Genomic DNA, 23,194 nt, shown 5'->3' with positions numbered 1-23,194 from the left:
TCCCCCCTAATTATTCACCCCTGCTGTTGCTACACCCGGCCGTACTTTCACTTTCGTGTCTCTTTCAACATCCTCCCCCTTCCCAGTGTACTTTTATTTTTTTTGTGCCTTTCTGCCCTCTGTTAGACTCGTTTTTCCCTTGTTTTTTGTGCCTTTGTGCCCTCTGTTAGACTCGTTTTTTGTGCCTTTCTGCCCCCTGTTAAACTCGTTATTCCCTTGTTTTTCTGCCCTTCTGCCCTCTGTTAGACTCGTTTTTTGTGCCTTTCTGCCCTCTGCATCACCACACCATCACTCAACGCTACCCCAGCATCACTCAGCGCTACCCCAGCATCACTCAGCACCACCACATTATCACTCAGCACCACCACATTATCACTCAGCACCACCACATTATCACTCAGCACCACCACAGCACCACCACAGCACCACTCAGCACCACCACAACATCACTCAGCAGCACCACTCAGCACCACCACATCATCACTCAACACCACCACATTATCACTCAGCACCACCACATTATCGCTCAGCACCACCACATTATCGCTCAGCACCACCACATTATCGCTCAGCACCACCACATTATCACTCAGCACCACCACACCATCACTCAGCACCACCACACCATCACTCAGCGCTACCCCAGCATCACTCAGCGCTACCCCAGCATCACTCAGCGCTACCCCAGCATCACTCAGCGCTACCCCAGCATCACTCAGCGCTACCCCAGCATCACTCAGCGCTACCCCAGCATCACTCAGCGCTACCCCAGCATCACTCAGCGCTACCCCAGCATCACTCAGCGCTACCCCAGCATCACTCAGCACCACCACATTATCACTCAGCACCACCACATTATCACTCAGCACCACCACATTATCACTCAGCACCACCACAGCACCACTCAGCACCACCACAACATCACTCAGCAGCACCACTCAGCAGCACTACATTATCACTCAACAACACCACATTATCACTCAGCACCACCACATTATCACTCAGCACCACCACATTATCACTCAGCACCACCACATTATCACTCGGCACCACCACATTATCACTCGGCACCACCACATTATCACTCGGCACCACCACATTATCACTCGGCACCACCACATTATCACTCGGCACCACCACATTATCACTCAGCACCACCACATTATCACTCAGCACCACTACATTATCACTCAGCACCACCACAGCACCACTCAGCACCACCACAACATCACTCAGCAGCACCACTCAGCACCACCACATTATCACTCAGCACCACCACATTATCACTCAGCACCACCACATTATCACTCAGCACCACCACATTATCACTCAGCACCACCACATTATCACTCAGCACCACCACATTATCACTCAGCACCACCACATTATCACTCAGCACCACCACATTATCACGCAGCGCCACCACATTATCACTCAGCACCACCACAGCACCACTCTGCACCACCACAGCACCACCACATTATCACTCCGCACCACCACATTATCACTCAGCACCACCACAGCACCACTCTTCACCACCACATTATCACTCAGCCCCACCACATTATCACTCAGCCCCACCACATTATCACTCAGCTCCACCACATTATCACTCAGCCCCACCACATTATCACTCAGCCCCACCACATTATCACTCAGCCCCACCACATTATCACTCAGCCCCACCACATTATCACTCAGCAGCACCACTCAGCACCACCACAGCACCACTCAGCAACACCACTCAGCACCACCACAGCATCACTCAGCGCAACCACAGCATCACTCAGCACCATCACAGCACCACCACAGCATCACTCAGCACCACCACAGCAGCACCACCACAGCACCACCACAGCACCACTTAGCACCACAGCAGCACCACTTAGCACCACCACAGCACCACTCAGCACCACCACAGCACCACTCGGCACCACTCGGCACCACCACAGCACCACTCGGCACCACCACAGCACCACTCGGCACCACCACAGCACCACTCGGCACCACCACAGCACCACTCGGCACCACCACAGCACCACTCGGCACCACCACAGCATCACTCGGCACCACCACAGCATCACTCAGCACCACCACAGCACCACTCAGCACCACCACAGCACCCCTCAGCACCACCACAGCATCACTCAGCACCACCACAGCATCACCACAGCACCACTCAGCAGCACCACTCAGCATCACCACAGCACCACTCAGCAGCACCACAGCACCACCACAGCACCACTCAGCACCACCACAGCACCACTCAGCACCACCACAGCACCACTCAGCACCACCACAGCATCACTCAGCACCACCACAGCACCACCACAGCACCACTCCGCATCACCACAGCATCACTCAGCGCAACCCCAGCATCACTCAGCGCCACCACAACATCACTCCTCGCCATTACAGCATAAATCTGTGCAACCATTCAACAACAACTGGTTCAAATATCTTCTCTCAATGTTTCAAGCTTTAGTACAAATGTCACAAAAAGATGTTAATATTTCACTTCTGTACTTGGATTTTCATCACATAAAATACACTGAACATAATCTTCACAAAAGTTATTTACAAAAGTTTAAGCTATTGCCATTATAAATTAAAATCACTTTTATTTAAGTATTAATTATTTAAAAAAATTAAAAGCCATTGTTATTTGTAATATCAATACATCTAAGTCACATAAATACAAAATATGTTGCATTACAAATGCTATAGGTGTCACATTTGCGAAAGTTATAACTATTGGCATTGTAAATGACAAAGCTATTAATTTAGCTACTTTCAAAACCAACACGTAAATAAAAAAATTGTCATTTACAAGACCAATAGCTCAAACGTTCATAATGCGAGACCTATTGCATTGCAAATGCTTGTTTGGCTCTACAACTATGGGCGAAACCCACAGCGTAGCTCCAGTGGAGCATTCAATGATGTCATGTTTCAACAATGTTTCTTGTTCTTTCTGAACTGCTTCTTGTAAGAGGAAAATTACTTTGTGGTACTGTTGGACAACAGGGCGAATGTCCTCATTCATATGAAGTGGCACTTTCTTTGCCTTGAGCCTTCCTAGGCCATGAAATAATGACGGGACTGACTCATAATTTCAGCCTGAGCACAGATGTTGTTGTAGTTGAGAGATATCAGTCCCATGCCGCCAGAAGTGAAAAAAGTAAGTAGGCATGCACTCGATGAAGTGCTCCGAATAACATGAATCGGCGCTTGCACGGACGTCGTTTTATGTTTCATGGTTGCTGTAAATGACCCTTGACTATGTAATGGTTCTGACGCAGCCCACATGTATACCTATATCTCTTTCCCTGGCGCTGGATAGTGATGTTAAAGAACCTTTGTATCTTAAATTTGAAGACGATCAACGTTGTTTTGTTTCTTTCTACTTGTCGTTACTGATGTTGCCTTTATGCCTTGTGGGCGTGGCAAGAATGCTTCTTGAACCTTCTGGCACCCATTTGCTCTTCTCGCCGTGACACATTTGATTTCTGTTTCACTTTGCAGACCGTTACCTAAGTGGTTTTCTTTCCCACAGCCCTTGCATGTCGGTCCCATGGCTGGACATTTACCTTCATGGGGAAATGAAAACCCATTGGAAACATAACTTTTCTTTCTTTGGAGATCTCAACTTGTGCGCATCTGTTCTGTGTTTATTACAGAATAAGCTCCAAGTACTCCACAGTTTAATGACACGTATAGTCTTGTATGTAAATGTCCAATGTCTTTTATTCAGTCATATGTTCTCTTGTTTCTTAAGTATTTAATCGGTACATATTCTTGGTCAACCACAGCTTTAAGCCAACATGTGTTTCGCCTGTTAAATTACAACAGCACTTCATTAAGGCTGAAATGAATGAAACCGTAGCGGAAGGAATGAAGGGAGTCAAGAGATTACAACGGACCCTTCTCCAAGTCACCAAGTGTTTGAACAATGGGTGACAATTAAAAATGCTGTGATTATTTCATATGTGTCAACAAATCCGTGATTGACACAAAAGGGGGGAAAGAGAGTGATTATTATTGCGAACAGTCCCTCACAAACACATTTGTGTGGAAAAAGAGAGGACAGTCCAAATCAAATTTTAAAATGCCCCCAGGGTTCAAATTAACCAAAACCCATGTCGTACTAAGTATTAATTCTGCCACTCAACATGCCACATTATCCAAAGACCTGCCTCACCTTATTATTTTCATTCTCAATGTCCTTAGCTTTGTCACCAAGACATACTCTATATCCAAAATCTAAGAGTTAAAGGGAAACAGTATAAAAGGATCGCCTACTTGCGTTCAAACTTTAAGTGCAATCCATATCAACACCATGTTTCACTCACCAACCTACTTGACGTCTTCTATCCTTATCTTTGTAATGGTTAGTGTAATCTTGCTCCGCAATCTGTAATGTCAAGTATATGAGGAGTTACCAACAAATGCCCTCGTTGTTAATGTGCATCTTCATCATATATGTCACGATGCACCATCTATCACCAAACCATACTACTCAAATTATTATAATATTTTGAATATTGTTACGCAGCCTTCAATACCAAATATATATATATATATACGTCAAATAAACCTAGTATAGCAGTTACAACAAGTATGTCAAAGTGCGCCATCTATTGCATAGCAGTAGTACTCAATTAGCAAAGCACCCACACGGGTAAAATAAAACGACCTGGAAATATGTGTACAAATATCCTAAGGGGCAAACCGAACGTAATACGCTGGCTAACTCAGCCCGATACCTCGGCACTGTAAGCTAGCAAAAATAAGCTGCAAGCAGTACAACTATAAAAATCATACCTTTAGCGAACCAAATATGCTTTACCAAAAGATACACTCGTACAACGTACCGCTAGGTAGAGTCCTCCTGTCATCTACGGAACTCCTGGCGTCATCTTCCACTTCCAATTTCTAGTTAACCGGGACCGGAATTAAGGTTACTCGTAAGTGGCTGCCATCTTGCAGTGTATAAACATCGAGTAAATACAATCTTACTTCCCAGTTAACTAGAAATTGGGAGTGGAAGATGCTACTATTTCATTCGTTTCAGCCCTGATGTAGTCCTGTTGTTTTGTTTTATTTTATTTATTTATTTAAAGAGTTTTATATAGTGCTGGCTAGACCCATAGGTATCAGAGCTCTTTAAATGAGAATCAACAGTGTTACAGAAAAAGATCAACAATTACACAATGAATCACAAAATAGTCAATACAATTAGGAGAGGAGAGAAAGGAAAGAGAAAAGTAGTGGAGGGGGCAGGGGAGGTGAGAAAGGTAGGATAAGGGAAGAGACTAAGGAGAGACTAAAAGGAAGTCTGTCTAAAGACCGACTGGGTAGGTGACGACCGAGGCGGGAATCCACGGTCCATCTCCCCTATAGCTAAACCAGGTAGCTCCATCGGGCATCAGACAAAATAGATCAGTCTCAATACATTGAGAGAGGAGAGAAGGAGAGACATAAATAGAGGGAGGATGCGGGAAGAGACGACAGGAGAGACGAAAGGAAGTCTGTCTAAAGTCCGAATGGGTAGATGATAGTCAAGGAGGGAATCCCTGGCCTGTCTCCCCTATAGCTAAACCAGGTAGCTCCAAAGGGCATCAGACAAAATAGCTAGATCTCAATTGACGCTGAAAAATTCACAGATAGACAGGGTGGGGACTAAGGGCCAGGAAAGGTAAGGGCACAGGCCAATAGCAGGAAAGTGGAGAGGGGTAAGGGGTAGGGGGAAAAGGTCAGGAGAGACACAGGAGTGTTTGTTGTGGCCATGGTAGGTACAGGCAGTATTTCAGGAGCAATCACAGTGTGAGGTGACTACATCGCAGCTATGTTGTCTCTCGTGTCCCTGTAGGCTCAGAGAACTTATTGCATACCACTGTTATTTTGGGCTTGGCCATGCTTCTACTAGACAATCCGCAAGTTGGTCGCTTTTGGGCGACCAGGATATCGATGCACATGTTCATTTTGGTTACAACAGAGGTGAGGCTGGACTGTATTAAGAGCAGGAGGGTGCCATATTCACTGCCAGGCAGGACAAAGCACAGAAAGCTTGCAGAGGACAGAGACAGTTTTGCATCCGGTTGGGCCGACCCCACTCTGAGACCCTTCCGTGCGATTCCTCTGATGTTGTGTAGGAAGGGGAGGTCTAGATCAAGAGGTGTTCAACAAGTGAATTGATCAGGAGCGGTTGTGGAGAGTAGCTTGAAGGACCCCTAAGATGGCCGTCGGTTCATTCCCTCAGTGAGACCATGGCCCCTCTCGAAAGGACCAAGGGTCGCCGCCAGAATAAGAAGAAAGTCCCCATGAGTGCAGGAGATTCAACAGTTCCAGGTCCCACATGGAGGTGGATGAAAGCAGGGACCTCAGGATCGGCTGGTATACAGTGCCCGGAGTCACAAAGTGGGCGCCATTTTAAGGTCAGGCGGCAGCATGGAGAAGCACAGTCCTGCTGTTTGCCACGGTCATTTTCCGCTTTGGAGTCTCGTTTGTGGTAGAACACAGCACCAGAAAAGGCTGTCCAAGTAAATGGAAAAATACTCTCTAAGTGCAGGTTGAGGCGTTCATAGTATTCCGTCAAACGGCCACCATCTTAAAGTCAGGCTGCAATGATAACTTCCCTCGCAACTTCAGGGATTTTGCGAACTACTACAAACGGGATTTTACCTTAACAGAAGTCAGTTTTAGAAACATTTTACCTTGTATCTAGGAGACCAATTTGAAAGGGATAGCTCGGTCACGCGGACTTGGAGTCACGGATTTGCGTATTTTGGGTGCGGTAGGAGCGGGAGCAGCACTGTAAAGGTCCGGGTCCGGACGAAACACGTGTTGGCTTGAAGCTGTTGTTGACCAAGAATATGTACAGTTGAAATACTTAAGGAACAAGCGAACATATGTCTGAATAAAAGACATTTGAGATTTACATACAACACTACACGTGGCATTGAACTGCGGAGTGCTTGGAGCATATTCTGTAATTTATCTAAGAAGAAGATTTTTGGTCTTCCGTTTTGAGGCGGATTAGGTGGCTCTCCCTCCTCCTGAAGCACCAAACGCATACATTTGTATTGTTTATGGACAACTGTTGACCCAATTGGAGTGTGCGCCATTTACCCAGCCACTGGTTCTAAATTATTGTGTTCTATGTTTATGCTTACTTTTCATGATCAATGCTGATTAATTGCATGTTATTCCTGCTTCTATATCAGCAGCTTGTCGATCTGCTCATTCTTCTTCCGTCGCTGCCATTTTCATTGTTTTTAAACTGAATGTCTCTCTCAACATGCTTCTTCTGAAAGAGTCTGAGAGACAACCGTCGATGTAACTGCTGCGCATGGCTTCTTCATCATTGAAATCACAGAACATACAGTTTTTATAAGTGTGTCGAGTCTCCCAACAGACTACGCCATCATTTCACCAGTCTTTTGTCGTGCTTGGTTGAAGGTGTACCTTTCATAATCGACATTTGGCGTCGGATTGAACTTGGCTTCCAACTCTTCTTTTATCTGTTGGTACGACATTGCATCAGCTTGTGAGACTTTCTTTAGCACTTCTTTCTCTCCATCACCGACAAAGTTTAAAAATATATTTAATGATGTTCATATAATCTTTTTCTTCTAGCGCATCTATGAAGTTATTGAACTTCTCTATCCATACAGCCCACCTGACACTGATGTTCTGTTTCTTTGCCATGTCAAACAAAGGTGATGGCTTCAGGAATGAAGCTGGGTCATACCTTGTGCTCCTTTTTGTCGCCATGATGAGCACATGCTGTTTAGGCAGCCTTCTGTGCGCACAGTAGAACCAACAACCTGTCTACGCAACACTCCTGTTGTGTGGGTCTGGTTGTCTCATCCGATTTTACGGCAGAGTGTCACCCCACCTGCTGGCGTAGCGATAAACACAGCATAATAAAATGGTCATTGCCATTTTATTATTCTGTGTGCTGCCAGCCCACGCTGCTGGAGTGTGAAGGTGGGGCGGGCAGATTCCAGGATGTTTCCCGGGCTCATTGCACATGTCAGATTGACCAGCTGTCTACAGCTGGCTAATCAAACTTGCACACTTCATACCCAGCACTCCCAGGGCTGAGTAACAGCAGGGGATTTCTGGCACTGGCCCCCAGCCTCAAAATGAGGGCTGGGTTAGCCTGCTCTAACCAATCCTGGAAAACGGTCACTCACACACTTGTCACCAGCAGACTGGACTACGGCAAAGCCCTGTACACTGTAATCAACAAAACTCCTCCGCAAACTCCAGACCATCCAGAATGCCGCAGCCAGACTAATCCTCAATATCCCACGGCACAACCACATCACCCAACACCTCCGGGACCTCCACTGGCTCCCTGTCGAAATAAGAATAACTTTCAAGCTGCTCACGCATGCTTACAAGACCCTCCACAACATCGGACCTCAATACCTCAACGACCTCCTCTTGTTCCATGTCCTAATTTCTTGCTTGTACCGGACCAGAGCGGGCGTAAGGTCCTTCTCCTACCTTGCAGCCAAGAACTGGAATGTTCTCCCCCTTCACCTCGGCGCAGCCTGACACTGCACCAATTCAGAAAACACCTCAAGACCTGGCTTTTTCCAATTACCCCAACAGAGCTGCGCCCTCTCACTCCTCAGCGCCTTGAGACCCTAACGTGTGAGTAAGGCGCTCTACAAAACCCTGATTGATTAATGTTGCCAGCCGCCACTGCTATTGGTCTTTACTTTGCATGGATGATAGTTCTGTGTTATGGCGCGGGCAGTCTCTCTTCTTTTGGCCATACACACAGGTTCTAGCAGGCTTTTCAAATGTGCTCCTCTATAGGCAGACCTCCCCCAGGAATTTGCGGCTTTGTGTGGCAAAATGTGCAGCCAAAAGAAGCAAAATTTACAGCCCAATACCTCAAGATTTGCAGTATTTATGTGGTGGGCAACAAATGTGTCTTCCACAAAGATACCGAAAGCCTTTGCTCTGTCACTGCTGGAGACTGTGCTGTGTCACAGTCTGTAACGTTGCAGGGCCTCCAGCAGCACAGCACCGGGAACCGGAGGGTTTCTGATGGCAAAAAGTGTCAATTAATATATGGTACCTTTTGGCATCAGACAACCTGTGCATGCAAAGCAGCAGGGGTGATGGGGAGGTGAGGGGTTATTGGGAGATGAGCGGGTCGAGGGAGAAAAGTGCAGTGGAGGGTAGAAGAGCCTTTCAAGGGACTGCAGCGTGCACACGGGGAAGACAAAGGGGTGAGGCAGACTGCAGGCTAATCGCAAATGAGGGGGCTCTGTGCATTTCAAAGGCAGGCCACAGAGGAATTTAACACCTCTGCTGCCTTCTGCTTACCCTCCCTTTATTGGCTCAGCTGCAGCACAGAGCCAGTAAAGAGAGGGTGAACGCCAAAGTTTTTTAAAAACATATTTTGCAAGCACCTTTTTGTAAATATACAGTGTTTTTTTTACAAAAGTGCTGATTTTGCATTTTTTCCCTGCAAAGTGTGAAATCCTCGGGGTGTGTAGGGCCTTCAACTTTTTCAATGGTCGTGTATGGGCTGGAGCGGGGCTTTGACTTCACATACGCTACCTGCAGAATGCTTTGCATCTCTTCGGGGGGGGGGGGGGGGCACATGGCATGCACAAGCAGTTTGCTGTACCGTTACAAACTGTCAAGGAGAGCAGCTTTATTTCTTTTGGGCATGTATCCCATCCTCGTTCGCCAGTTGTAACTTTCTCCCCATCCCGGTAGCATGCAAATGAAATGTGCCGCACACGGAGCTCCGCAATATGTGTGTTTATTAACCAACATACAACCACACACTGCACGCATTGCATCATAACTTTTATAACCACACCGAACACCTCCCAGCAGATTATGTAATTCCTGTTTGGTTGTATGATAGAGACACGCATGGCTAAACCTCGCTTGCCGCTACCTTGCAGCCCAAACCATGAATGCATCTTAACCACGCATTGTAATTGTAATTGTAAGCAAAATTTATACAGAGCACTGTAACCCAACAGGCATCCTGGCGCTAAAAGAGAAGGAAGTGAAGAGTCACTGGGATCAGAACAGCTAAAAGTTAGATTGTAGGAAAGAGACAAGTTTTTATTTGTTTATGAAATGGTAAGAGATCATTCAGCTATCGCTGCTCTTGGGGCAGCTTATTTCAGAGTCTGGCAGCCGCAACGCTGAAGGCCAGACTCCCCAGCTTAACTGTTCTGGTCCGGGGAATTTTCACCAAGAAGGCTGAAGACAATCAAAGACAACGGGGAGGAACATACCAACTGAATTTACTCTGTAGTGGTATAGGGCACAATCCATTAAGCGCTTTGAACACAACACAGAGCGATTTAAAATGAATTCTCTGCACTATAGGGAGCCAATGCAGCTCCACAAGAGTCTGGGAAGAAGAGGAGTGTTGAGGACGCGACAAGGCCAACTTAGCGGCCATATTCTGGATTCTCTGTAGTCTACCAGTCAAGAACTTGGGGGATTCCAGCAAAAGGGAGTTACAATAGTCTAATCTACTCAAAATCACGCTCCTGACTACTAGAGGGCGTGTTTGAGCAGGGAGCAAAGGAAGAATCTTCCTCATAGCCCTAATAAGGGAAAAACAATTCCCCAAGGTCTTATTAACGTGTGTCTCCAGGGTCAACTTTTCATTAAATACGACCCCCAAATTGCGAACTGACTTGGACGGTAGCAGTGGGGGGTCTGCATGAATAGGCCAGAAATCAGCCGAAAGCTGCAGTGGCACTCTCCCATTCTTAATACATAGGATTTCAGTTTTGTCTGCATTAAATTGCAGAAAATTCTCTCTTAGCAACTGAGCCACGTTCCGCATACAGTTGTGAAAATTCTCCAAGGAGGTTAACTGTTCACCTTCCAGTAAAAGAATCCGCTTGGTATCATCTGCATAGTTAACTACCCCTAAGCCAAAAGATCTAATAATATCCATCAAAGGACGCATGTAAACATTAAAGAGAATAGGGCTTATCGCAGATCCCTGCGGCACACCATGATGGACCTTAGTAAACTCAGACTGAAAGGGATGGAGAACCACAGCCTGACGTCTGTCCGATAGGTGTGGAACCATTTTAATACCTGACCAACTACCCCAACGTCTTCCAGCCGTTTCAAGAGGACCGAATGGTTGACCATGTCGAAAGCGGCAGACAGATCTAATAGGATCAAGATGGCATGTTGACCCTTATCTGCACGCAGACGAAGATCGTCCAACACGGTCAACCGTGCAGTCTCTGTGCCATGTCCTGGGCGAAAACCATACTGGACCTTATCCAGTAGATCATTACCCTCTAGAAACTGGGAGAGTGCCTTACTCACAAGGCGTTCTATAATCTTCACTAGGTAAGGAAAAAGTGAGATTGGGCCGTGGTTTTTAAGACAGGCTGGATCTAATGAAGGCTTTTTCAATAAGGGAGAGACAATTGCTTGCTTCCAGCAGGAGGGAACTATCCCACTGTGCAGGGATTGATTGCACAGTTGTCTAAGAGGGGGGAACAGTTCGGCACCAAGCGCTTTCCAGACCCTATGTGGGAAAGGGTCTAATGGTGAGCCAGAAGACACACTAAGCGCAATTTGTTCAAACACCTCTGTGGAAGGAGTGTCAAAATGGTCCAAACGAGGCGGCTGAGCCGAGGTCTCCATTTTCACTCAGGCCCACAGGCCTGACTAGTGGAGGGACAGTGGTCTTATCAGCCAAACTACTCTCTTCAAATCCCTTGATGATAGTGTTAATCTTATTATCAAAGAAGGCAGCCAGACTGTCACACAATTCCTGCGTGGGGGGAGTCTTGTTATTTGTGCAGGACGGATTAGCTATATCATTAAATACTTTAAAAACGCTTTTAGAGCTTTTAGAGGCCTTCAAAATTACATCAGCAAAGTGCTCAGCTTTAGTGGAGATAATGCTCTTCTTATAAATACTAATCTGCTCTTTCCAGATAGCCTTATCTACCATAGAGTACCCTCTCCTCCATCTCCGCTCAGCCTGTCTACAAGCAAGTTTTACATTTTTCAAAGCGGTGTTGTACCAGCGGGCAGAGGGTTTACCATCTCTTCTCATCATTTTGTGAGGGGCGATCTGGTCAAGATGGTCCGTAATGTATGAGCAGAAGGCGGCATAATTATCCTCCACATGTTTCCCTGGCTCAAACAAGCCCTCAAAATGAAATACAGGAGCAGTACTAGCCTTTCTCAACAGGCCTTTCCTTTCCCTGCTGAAAAAGCGGCTTATCTCCTTCCTGCCATAATCATTCCGTTTGATCCCCATAACATCAAATTTGATTAAATAATGATCAGACCAGCCTACGGTAGAGACCTCCACCTCTTTCAGCAAATCTTCCTTGGCAAATATCAAATCCAAGGTGTGTCCCCCCCCCATGTGAGTAGGCTCTGCCACCCATCGACTGAGGGACAAATCCAGGCACAACTGCATTCCTTTACCACGCATGCTTTTTCCATGCAATTTCATTGTAAAGGCAGGTATAGTAGGGGATATGCATTGTTAGCGTTGCCACTACTCCAACCAGCACTGAAAACTACCCCTTTACCTGCCCTAAAACCCTGCCTTAAAACATGCACTGCTCCAACCCCCATGGTGTACCTAAAACTTCTCCAACCCCTTCCACTGTCCCCTTCCTAAAAAACTCCCCCCCCAAACCCAGCCCTTAAAACAACCCCAACCCGACCCACTCCCTGAGCTTAAAAAACCTGCCCCATTCCCAGAAGTAACCCTACCCTCCCACCTCCGAAAGCTACACTCCCTCTCCCCTCAAAAGCGACCCCCAGACCCTGCCCCAGCCCCACTTAACTGTACGCATCCGGAGCTTCCTGTTCCGACGCTTATCCCCAAGTCCCCGCCCATCCTGAACACTAGAACATCTGCCTTAACTGCACATATGCATGGTTAAGGCACATGCGTTGTTCGGGCAAGCGTGGTTATGGTTACGGTGTCCTGGAACGCATGGTTCTGACCGCGTTGTTGTGGGCGTTTCTCTTCCTGTTCGGAGTCGGCCGAGAACCGCAAGGGTCCTAGCGCGCATAATCCCAAGACACTAAAACCACTACTAAGTAAGCTCCCAAATGCAGCAGATCTATAGAGAAGGATCATGTATGAGAATTGAGAACCTGACACGATCCACCGTTGTGTATTCTTTTGCAGTGCTTTGTATGCAGGAGACATGGGCTGTACTGCCTGTACACATTATTGGTTTTAAAATATTGCAGCTGGCAGCTACCCCCCCATCTCCCCCTGTGGTCACCTTTGGGGGCGGGGGGGGTTGACGATACAAATTTCCTCCACAGTTAACGTTAAACCCTTCCTTTACAAAGCTGATCCATAATTTTACTAGGTACCTGGCCTTGACTTTGTGGACAGGCAATGGTTCAGCATTGTGAATTTCTACAGTACCATTCCAAAAGCTGATAGAGGTTATGTTTTGTCAAAGCTGGATTTTGACCTGGACTTCCTTAAACCAAAAGGAGGCTATGATTTTATTTTTTTGGTGGGGTGACAATATTATGAATCATCTGATGTTGAAATTTAATGTGAGCTTTGCTAATGAGCACAGCAATATGACATTTTTTTCCCCTTTATACTTTGGTGGGTAAGGGTGAGGTCTTGAATATATATTTTATACTACTATCTGCCAACTTAACCTGTATGGTAGGAGACCATCTGTTACACAATCTAGCTATGAGTGAACATCTCCCGAAAGCATCATTTTTGCTATTTCTAACTGGCACATAGTGATTTTGTCCAACCAGATGAGCTGCCAAAATAACAAGCATTTGCAATGCAATAGGTCTCGCATTAGGAAAGTTTGAGCTTTTGGTATTGTAAAAGACAAATTTTGTATTTGCGTTAGTTTTGAAAATAGCAAAAGTAATAGCTTTGTCCTTTACAATGCCAACAGTTTTAACTTTTGCAAATGTGACACCTGTAGCATTTGTAAGTTGTGCTGAAAAGTGGGGCATGGGAATGTCTGGTTGTTTTCTACGCGAGTAGCCATTAGAAGACAGATGTCATGAATGGATTTGAGGCTGCTGAGCACTGCATTCCTGTCTCGGTGTACTTTTCATATGGGCGCATGTAGGGGAATTATGCAAGTTTCGCGGTCATTCACTCAGTATGCGTGGCTGCTTAATATAAAAACACCCGCTGTTTGGATGTTTATACTCCTATGTGTTTGGGCTGCACCCCCAGCACTCTCCCCTCAGTCTCCCTGGGCTGTGAAGCCTGGGCTCCAGTGTGCTTAAAAATACGATTTAACGAGGTTTCGCAAATAGCCAATGAATTATTCACATCAAGTTGTTTTAATTGTTTTGATATTTTGCGTGCACATTTTCAAAACATGCATTGGCAGGCAATGTCCCACAGGTAAAGTGGTCTTTGAACTACTGTTTTTGTTTGTTTGTAGGCTTAATGAGAGATTTGCCTATTTTATTATAGCGCTGGGCACTCGGAAGGATTTCATAGCGCTCATAGTTTTGTTAAACCGTAAATTACTGGTTCTTTATGCTTGCAGCACCAACTAAGTCGCCATATATTTTCCAAAGTTGCTCATGATTCAGGTTGCAATTAGTAATCTTCTATACATGAATAACACTCACCTGCTGTCGGGAAGGTGCGCTCTCTCAGCCCATTCGTTCCTCCGCCACCATCCGTGCAGTCCAGCTGCGGGACGTCCGTGTTCACTATCTTAACCCGCTGCAGCACAGGACTCTGCCCTCTCCAGGGGTTGGAGTGTGGGCGTGGCCCAGGGGGTCAGAACTCCCACGCAGCAGTGCTGGGCGGACATTCAGCTTTTCTGCACGTACAGCGCATGGCCATCTTGAGTTAGTAAACAGATACAAAGCGCATTTCGCAGATAAATTAAATGTGCAATGTTTGTCACGCCGTTGGGACGCTCCAAACAGACATTTCAGTAAAATATATATATATATATATATATATATATATATATATATATATATATATATATATATATATATATATATATATATATATATATTAATATGTTTACACCCTGATGTCGATGCGTCCAAAACAGTCAAATTACGTATTAAGCTGTGTTTATACAGTTTTGTTTGGTTTTCGACTAAGTGCTTTAAATAGAACAAGCATTGGCGGACGGGAATGAAAATAAAAAAAAAACGCAAGTGTGGTATCCGGGCTGGGAGGAGTGGGAACGTGCCGCAGCCAATAGAGCCTGTACTGAGACCTAGGGCGTTTGGTATTGGCTACTAGTTGTTGAGTGGGCGGGGCTGTGTGTTCCGCGCCGCTCTGTGTGTAGCTGGGCGCCGCTGTAGGTGCGCTGTCTCCGTTTGGAGCTTCTGTCCCCCGATGGAGGCTGAGGCGGCTAGAGCGGCGGGCGGCCCGGCGAGCAGCGAGCAGCAGATGGCAGTGCGGGGCTCCCGTGACTGAGGAGAGAGTCCCGCGTCGTGCTGCCGGACTGAAACTGCACCGAAACAGCAGCCAGCGGCCATTCAGCTGGAATCCTGCCTCAGACCCGGTAAGTGGGGGATTCGCGTAATATATAGAAGCCGTCCCTAAGTGGAGCTTAGTTGGAGGGGGGAGGAGCGCTTGTGTGTGTGTGTGTGTGTGCGACGGGTGTCTCTGTATGTGTGTGTGTCTGCGCTTGTGTGTGTGTCTGTGGCAGATGGTGCGAGCCCGGTTACGTAAGGGGGGGGTGCCTGTATGCGTGTGCATGCGCGCGTGTGTATGTGTGTGTGTGTGCCTGCCTGCCTGCGTGCGTGTGAGTGTGCCTGAAAGCGCTCTGAAATGAAGAAACGAAACCGAAAGCACACTAACACAGCTCAAGAAACCTGCAAAAGCGCGTGCACGCTGTCAAATCCAGCACAAGAGAAGCGCGTGGCACACTCTTGTCCCTCATTCCCCCGAGACGGGCCGCTATAAGTCTCCAGCCTGGACGCATCCTTCGGATGCTATTCCAGGCGAGACCTAAAAATGGTACTCGGATCAGATGGGAGTTTGTTAATGCCATTCGAGGTAGCTCTAACCGAAAAAGTCAAATCAGAATCTGCCATCAGATCACAAGGCAGGAAATGGCACAATATCTCCTGTACCGCCATGGAGCAATTATATATGAACAACTTAAACCCACTTCCCATTGATGTTAACGTAGCAGTTCTTACCTTTAACAATGATCTTACGTCCGCCATTGAGCAATTAGCTCCCTTACAAACTCTTACTTCCTGCAGAAAAAAACCTTCAGCCCCCTGTTTCACTCCTGAACTTAGGGAAAACAGAAGCAAATGTAAAAGGTTGGAGCGACAATGGCGTCAGACCTATGACCCTACTGCTAAGTCACACTATAGACAGGCTCTTAAAGAGTTTCACAAACTCAAACGTAACTCTATGAGCATCTATTTTGCAGAATCAATAACCAATGCTAAAAACTCCACCAGAACCCTTTTTAACATTGTCAAAGATTTTACGAACCCTACTGCCCTGTCTGATCCAGTCGTCTCTTCTCAAGCACTTTGGGAAGATTTATCAGAGTTCTTTGTGAACAAAATTGTAGATATTGCGGCAAATATTAGTCAAAACGGCACCGTGATTACAGAAATGCCTACTCCCACCTTCACGAACGCATTCACTGCTTTTAATCCTCTCACTAAGGAGCAAGCTCTGAATTTGCTCTTGAAATGCAAATCAGGCTCACCACTTGATCCAGTCCCAGCCTCAATTATGAATGAAATTTCCTCTCTAATCATTCACCCCCTTCTAGAAATTTGGAATTCCTCTCTACATTCAGGTATTGTTCCATCTGCCTGGAAACACGCCATACTTATTCCAATAAAAAAAAAGCCGGCGTTGATTCTACCTGCTTGAACAACTATCGCCCGATTTCGCTCTTGCCTAAACCTGCAAAAGTGATCGAGAAAGCGGTACAAGAGCAGCTATTCACTTACCTGGAGTCCAACACACAGTTCCATGACTCGCAATCAGGATTCAGACCCGGCTTTAGTACCGAGTCAGCCTTACTCGAGGTAACTGAGTCGATTTGGGAATGCACGGATAGGGGAGAGGAGGCCATGCTGGTCCTCCTCTACCTATCCGCAGCATTTGATACCATCTCCCATGACACTTTACTGATGTGCCTACAAGAGGTGGGATTCAGTGGAATACCTCTCACATGGATTAAGTCTTTCCTTGCGAATAGACATCAACAGGTGATGTTGGGCGCCTTATGTCAACAAAAAAAACACTGATTTGGGCGGTCCCACAGGGCTCTGCCCATAGCCCGCTCCTTTTTAATGTGTACTTGAAACCATTGGCTAAAGTGGTAGAATCATGGGGCGTCAGAGTAACTTTTTACACTGACGACACCCAGTTAGTGTTCTCCTTCAAAGATCATGCTGAACAATCATTTCACAATTTCCGTCACTGCATGCTGGACATCGTTACATGGATGTCCTCTAATAACTTAAAACTCAACACAGACAAAACGGAGGTCCTTTTCTTTAACCCCTTCCATGCTCATGACGGAACGGTTCCGTCATGAGCGTCGGTTGAGCTGTGCTCATGACGGAACCGTTCCGTCATGGTTCCATAAGCCCAATGGAACGTTCAGCACAGCGCGAAAATTCGCGCCGCGCTGAAGCGGTTAATCAAAAATCTCCGACCCCCCCCCATGCTCTGGTGGCCGACTGAACTCAACCCTCCCCCGATACCAGTTCAAGCTGCACGTAATTTAGGTTTTCAATTTCATTCCACTCTTTCCTGCAAGACCCAAATTAACAAAGTTACTTCATCTTGCTTCGGAAAACTCCGTATGTTAAAAAAAATCATTTCTTATCTTCCTCTAGACTCACGTAAAACAGTAGTCCACGCCCTTATCACCGCACATCTGGACTACGCAAATAGCCTGTATATCGGAGCCCCAGCGTATCTCATAAAACAACTGCAGACAGTTCAGAATGCAGCTGCCAGGTTGATCTGCAATATTCCTTATCGACATTCCATCTCACCCCACTTGATCAAACTTCACTGGCTCCCAGTAAGACTACGCATCCAATTCAAAGCCTTAACCTTGGCGTTTAGAGCTCTTAATGACCTAGGCCCTACCTACCTACGTCGCCAGATAAAATTCTCACAATCACCCCGTAATCTTAGATCAAACCATCTTCGATTGATGATCTGTCCCCGGTTTCGCCTTGCACGAACGGGAGGAAGGGCCTTTGCAGTGGCTACTTCCAAATTGTGGAACCTTCTACCTACAGAACTGAGATTCCAGACCTCTGAATCCCAATTTCGAAAAAAACTCAAGACCTGGCTCTTTACCTTTTATTTAACCTTCCCATTCTTTATTATTTTCTCGCTAACTTCTGAACCTCTAGAGATACTATCCTCAGCGCCGGGACACCTCCGTCGGAGGTAGCTGTGCGCTCTACAAATGTCTAAATAAATAAATAAATAAATGCTGAGACGTTTTTGTTTCCGCTGGTTAAAGGAAATCGCACCTCATTCAATATGTTTTTAAAAAAAATATTTTTTTTAATTGAAGTGTTATTCATAACATAGGCGTTAGCCCGTACACTGTTTCAAGGAACAATCACAGAGACTGGATAGGAAACAAATAAAAGAAAAAGAAATAAAAAAATACAAAGCAGAAGACTCCAACGTAGCAGCCCCGTATCTGCAGTAAGACATGATATACAAATTATCATTTCTCCCCTTCCTTACCTGGCCCACCCCTCTTATTAAACTCCATTATATTCTAGCGAGTTGCACATTCCCCATTTGTTAACAGCAGATAGCTTCCATAGGGGGCCCAAAAGTCTCCTGGTCTCAATGACGATGGCAATTTCTCTGCACATGTCTCCAACTGAACTTTACAATACACTAACTCTTGTAGCCAATCCACATGTCTTGGTGCCCTCTTCCCTCTCCAGCATATGGGCAACCTACTCTTGGCCAACAATAAGGATACAGTCACTAGTTTGCGTGTCGTATGTGGAATGGCCTTAATAAGGCCCAGAAGGCATACAGTGGGAGAGCATTCTATTCATATCTCCACCATTTTGGATACGGTCTGTGTTACCTGTGTCCAGTAATGTGCTAATGGGCCACAATCCCACGCTAAATGTAGAAAGCCTGCTTCGGCTGCCCCACACCGCACACATGCCGATTCTGACCGCAGCCCAAATTTAAGGAATTGAAGAGGGAAATAGTATGCCTGTTGCATATACTTAAAATGGATTCTTTTGAGATTACTGTTGGATACCTCATTCGATATCTGTTTAGATGCTGAGGCCGAGGTGGTTGACATAAAGAGTGCATTAATTACCCTTTCTGATGCATTGAAAGCAGCATTATGTAGGTCAACTAATGGATGTTTAGAGAAGAGGATGGTTCGATGCAACATGCTCCAGATCCCAAAAATAACGAATGCTCTCTCTAAACAAAAAACCTAGGTCAGCCCCTGAAGTTGCGCACTGTAGGAAGCCTATAAGAAGGCAATTGCAGATAGGAAAAACACACTTAAATTCAAGGCTTGGGAAGATTTACAGGAAGCCAGGATCAAGAATGATTAGAAAGTCTTTTGGAGTGTTATAATCCAATCATATTTTAAAGAACCTGAAGAACCTATGATTCAAGTAGCCATACCTGGTCATGACTGGGTGCTCCTTTTTGTATCTATTTTACTAGGGATGGAGACCGAGATGAGAGGAAGTCATCCTGTCCAGCAAATGTACACTTCTTCCCCAAGTGCTACCCCTCCTTGGAAGAAGTGAGGGAGGCTATAAGATCCAGTCCTTGTGGGAAAGCCCCAGGCCCGATGGAGTCCCTTTAGATCTACTCACGGGTAATCTTGATTTATGGGCTCCAATGTTAACTAACGTTTTTAGGGCTGTAAGCCTCTGTGATCAGGCGCGCAACACCCATTGGGCATACGGGGCTTCAGCCCCCCCCCCCGTCGTGCCTGTCAGCCCGGGCTGACACAGCTTCGCGGGCTGGCGAGCATGCAATTGCAGCCGCACCCGAGTACTTAACAGGTCTTTAAAAGACCATTTAGTTGTAAATGAGGCTTTTGTTGTGTTGTCGCCCCTTCTCACAGCCACGTTGTCCGTGGTTAGAAGAATTAGCCCCTCCCCCCCGAAATATTTTCAGCCCCCCCCCCCCCCCCGAAATTTGGCTCTAGTTGCCCGCCTGTCTGATAAAATTGCATCTTGGTCCTACTTGTTGATTGCCTCCATCTTTAAGAAAGGGAATAGAGAAGGATCCTATCTGTTACCTCCCAATTTTTCTCCTGGACTCTACGGTAAAGGTCTTGTGCAGTGTCTTAGTCTCCAGCTTTCAGGATTTGGCTAAGGAGACAGGCACCTTTTTGGACATTCAGTGTGGGTTCAGTAGAGGGATGGGGACCGAGGACATATGTCTCAACCTCTATATCTTGTTGAAGTACACAGTTGCAAAGCAAGGTTCCCTGTTCTAGGGTTTTATGCATTTGTCCAGTGCCTTCGATTGTGTATCCCACACCAGAATTGTGGGATATAATGGAAGATCTGGGCGCTGGCAGACCCATTATTAACGTCATTAGGGAAATCCATAGTGATTCCAAAGTTGTAGTTAGGTTTGTGTTAGGGGGTGAGTGTTTTGAGACGTCTGGAGTAAGCTGGGGTTTTAGGCAAGGGTGTGTCCTTGCGCTATTCCTCTTCCCTATTTATATCAACCATCTGGAGAGAGAGTTGTTGTTAAAGTGCAGGGACATTCCCCACGTTTTGCAGCTTCCCCATTCCAGCATTATTATTTGTCGATTTCGCTGTTTTCATGGGCCACAAGCCTTTAGCCTTTCAGCGACAAGTGGACTCTTTCTGCTCTTTAATGGAGGGGCTAGATTTTTGGAGTAATACAACCAAGTCCTTTGTAATGTCCTGTGGCAATAAAAGTAAATTGAAACCAACCTTCAAGCTACATGCTAACCCACTTCAACACACGGACAACTTCAGCTATCTAGGGTAACCTTTAACTGAAGAGGCTCTTGGATTCTTCAGCTGGAAGTTAGAAACAATCAGCTAACGAGGAGTATTAATGCCTTTTTAGGTCTCACCTAGGCAGTGCTTTCGCTGTTTTTTCGAGACATGCTGAGTTTAGGATATGGGCTTGAGAAAACACTGATCTTTTTAATTGATTCCTGTTCTTTAAAAATGCTGGCTTTTCATTGGTGAATGCACGTAGTGGTCCCTTCTTTAGGGATTTTGTATCCTCCCATAAGGACTGGCCATTTTCACATGTGTACTTACTGTTCAGGTTATTTATACTTGGAGAGAATCTTTTTTTTTTTTAGTTGGCCTACCTCTTTGCTCCTTAACTGTTCTGTTTACTGGTGCAGTGAACGTTTTGTTGGTTCATTTCCTTGCCATCCCTTTATCTCCCCTGCCTCCCCTCCCCCTCCTACAACATTGCTTTGGTTGTTCATATCCCTTAATCTTCCTGTGCCTCCACCTAACCACTCCCACAACACTGCTGGCAGACCCAACCACCACTCCGAGGCACTGCTGTTTTGCTCGTGTTTTTTGTTACTTTACAAACACTTTTATTTATATAGTGCACCTAGCCATGGGCCCGGGAAAATTAAACAATCGTCCCATGCCTAACAGCAGGCTCAAACCAACATCCCAGCTCACCAATCGGAAGCTCTCGCCACTCCCCCATATCCTTTGCTTAGCCATGTTACAGGGTGACAAGAGACCTCTTTTGGCCACATATAGTACTGCACCCTGTAACATGGCTAGGAAAAATGCATTGGCACTTACAATGACTCCAACAAATGCGAGACCTATTGCATTTCCACTGCTTGTTCTCTTTTGCAGCCAAACTGGGAAAAAGACTGATTGCACATATGTTGATCATCTACTGGGCAAAATGTACCAGCATGGCATTTTATGGGGCAGTGATATGGAGTGTACAGAAGGCCCCATCTCTACAGGCAACTGAAAACAAATTAATTTTCTGTTTATTATCTCTCCCACTTCCACCTTTATTTATCATACGGAGTTGGGGTTATCATGTATTGAGGGCACTCTAAGGACAAGCCCAATAATGTTATGGCATAGGGCCTGGACCAAAGAGGTTATATCATCGAATAAAATGATAATTGAGGATTTCTTGTAATTGTCCCAAGGATTAAAGATTCCCTTGTTGAGGGGAATTAGGGACACGGACATGGCCTTGGGCAGGCAGGATGTGTTTGAATATCCATCTACTTCCCTAATCTCTGTGGGTAAAAAAGACGATCATGGTTACATGGTACACCTATTGGGAAGATAAGAGGCGGGTAAAGGCAATTGAGTCCTCCACTGTTATTTATATCTGCAGCTAAATCCACTCTGGGATATCCAGCCATTTTTGTTATCAGACGCTCAGCACTATCAGATCTTTATTCTATGTAGGTTCTGGCTTAACCTATTTCATAGGTTAGTCACTTTTCATCAGTGCAATGACTGAACACATAATCTTTTACGCTGTTCATGCAAACAGAAATCAGCACAGAGTACTCTACACATAACGTGTTTTTTACTTTTTTTCTAATTGTAGATCCCTCGCCATCAAGCCCCTCTTGATAAAACATTCCCTGCGTCATTGCACAGAAGCTCTGCAATTTTTGCAATCCTTAGCCTCGGATTAAATTGTGTATACTGTGTATACGGCTGGTGTTTAAGGCTAAAACATTTCTTAGGTGAGCTCCTAAATTGCCATTCTAGGTTGTGCACTTAGTGATCTTTGTCATCTTTGTAAACTGCTTATATTCTAATTTGCCTGTTTTAAATGTGGATCTTATTTGATATTTGCTGGTTTAATACCATATGATTAGGGATGCCAATGTAAAAGCAAGTTGTTTTAGCATGATTTTATTATTAACTTGTGATTTACAGTATATGTATGTATTATTATACTTTTATGGTTCATATTTGTTATGACCGACTAAAGTGTATTGTACTGAACTGGCTTGCCCAAAACCACATGTGAAACCAAACAACAGTTCTGACTTTTTAGCCAACTGCACATTGCGCTCTATTGGCTCATGAATAAAACACATTGTGATGACCAGCTGCAGTATCGCGGAGCCATTACAAAATTGTGGATGGACCATTATATGCAGCCATAGCATATACAGCCTCGTAATCTACTTTCCTA

General features: G+C 45.6%; 1 protein-coding gene across 2 annotated transcripts in view; it reads left to right on the top strand.

The window, feature by feature from the left end:
- DARS2 (aspartyl-tRNA synthetase 2, mitochondrial) overlaps window positions 1–23,194 on the top strand; it is a 257,150-nt gene that overhangs the window by 21,636 nt on the left and 212,320 nt on the right. The window contains exon 2 of one of the 2 annotated variants that reach the window (XM_078641810.1): window positions 22,595–22,736. The exons of the other annotated variant lie outside the window; for it this stretch is intronic. The gene's annotated coding sequence lies outside the window, so the exon portion shown is untranslated. The remainder of the gene's footprint in view (window positions 1–22,594; window positions 22,737–23,194) is intronic. 2 annotated transcript variants of the gene reach the window in all.

This window comes from Lissotriton helveticus, chromosome 1_1 (genome assembly GCF_964261635.1).
Source record: "Lissotriton helveticus chromosome 1_1, aLisHel1.1, whole genome shotgun sequence".
NCBI lineage: Eukaryota > Metazoa > Chordata > Amphibia > Caudata > Salamandridae > Lissotriton > Lissotriton helveticus.
This window is presented reverse-complemented; position numbering and strand designations above follow the sequence as displayed.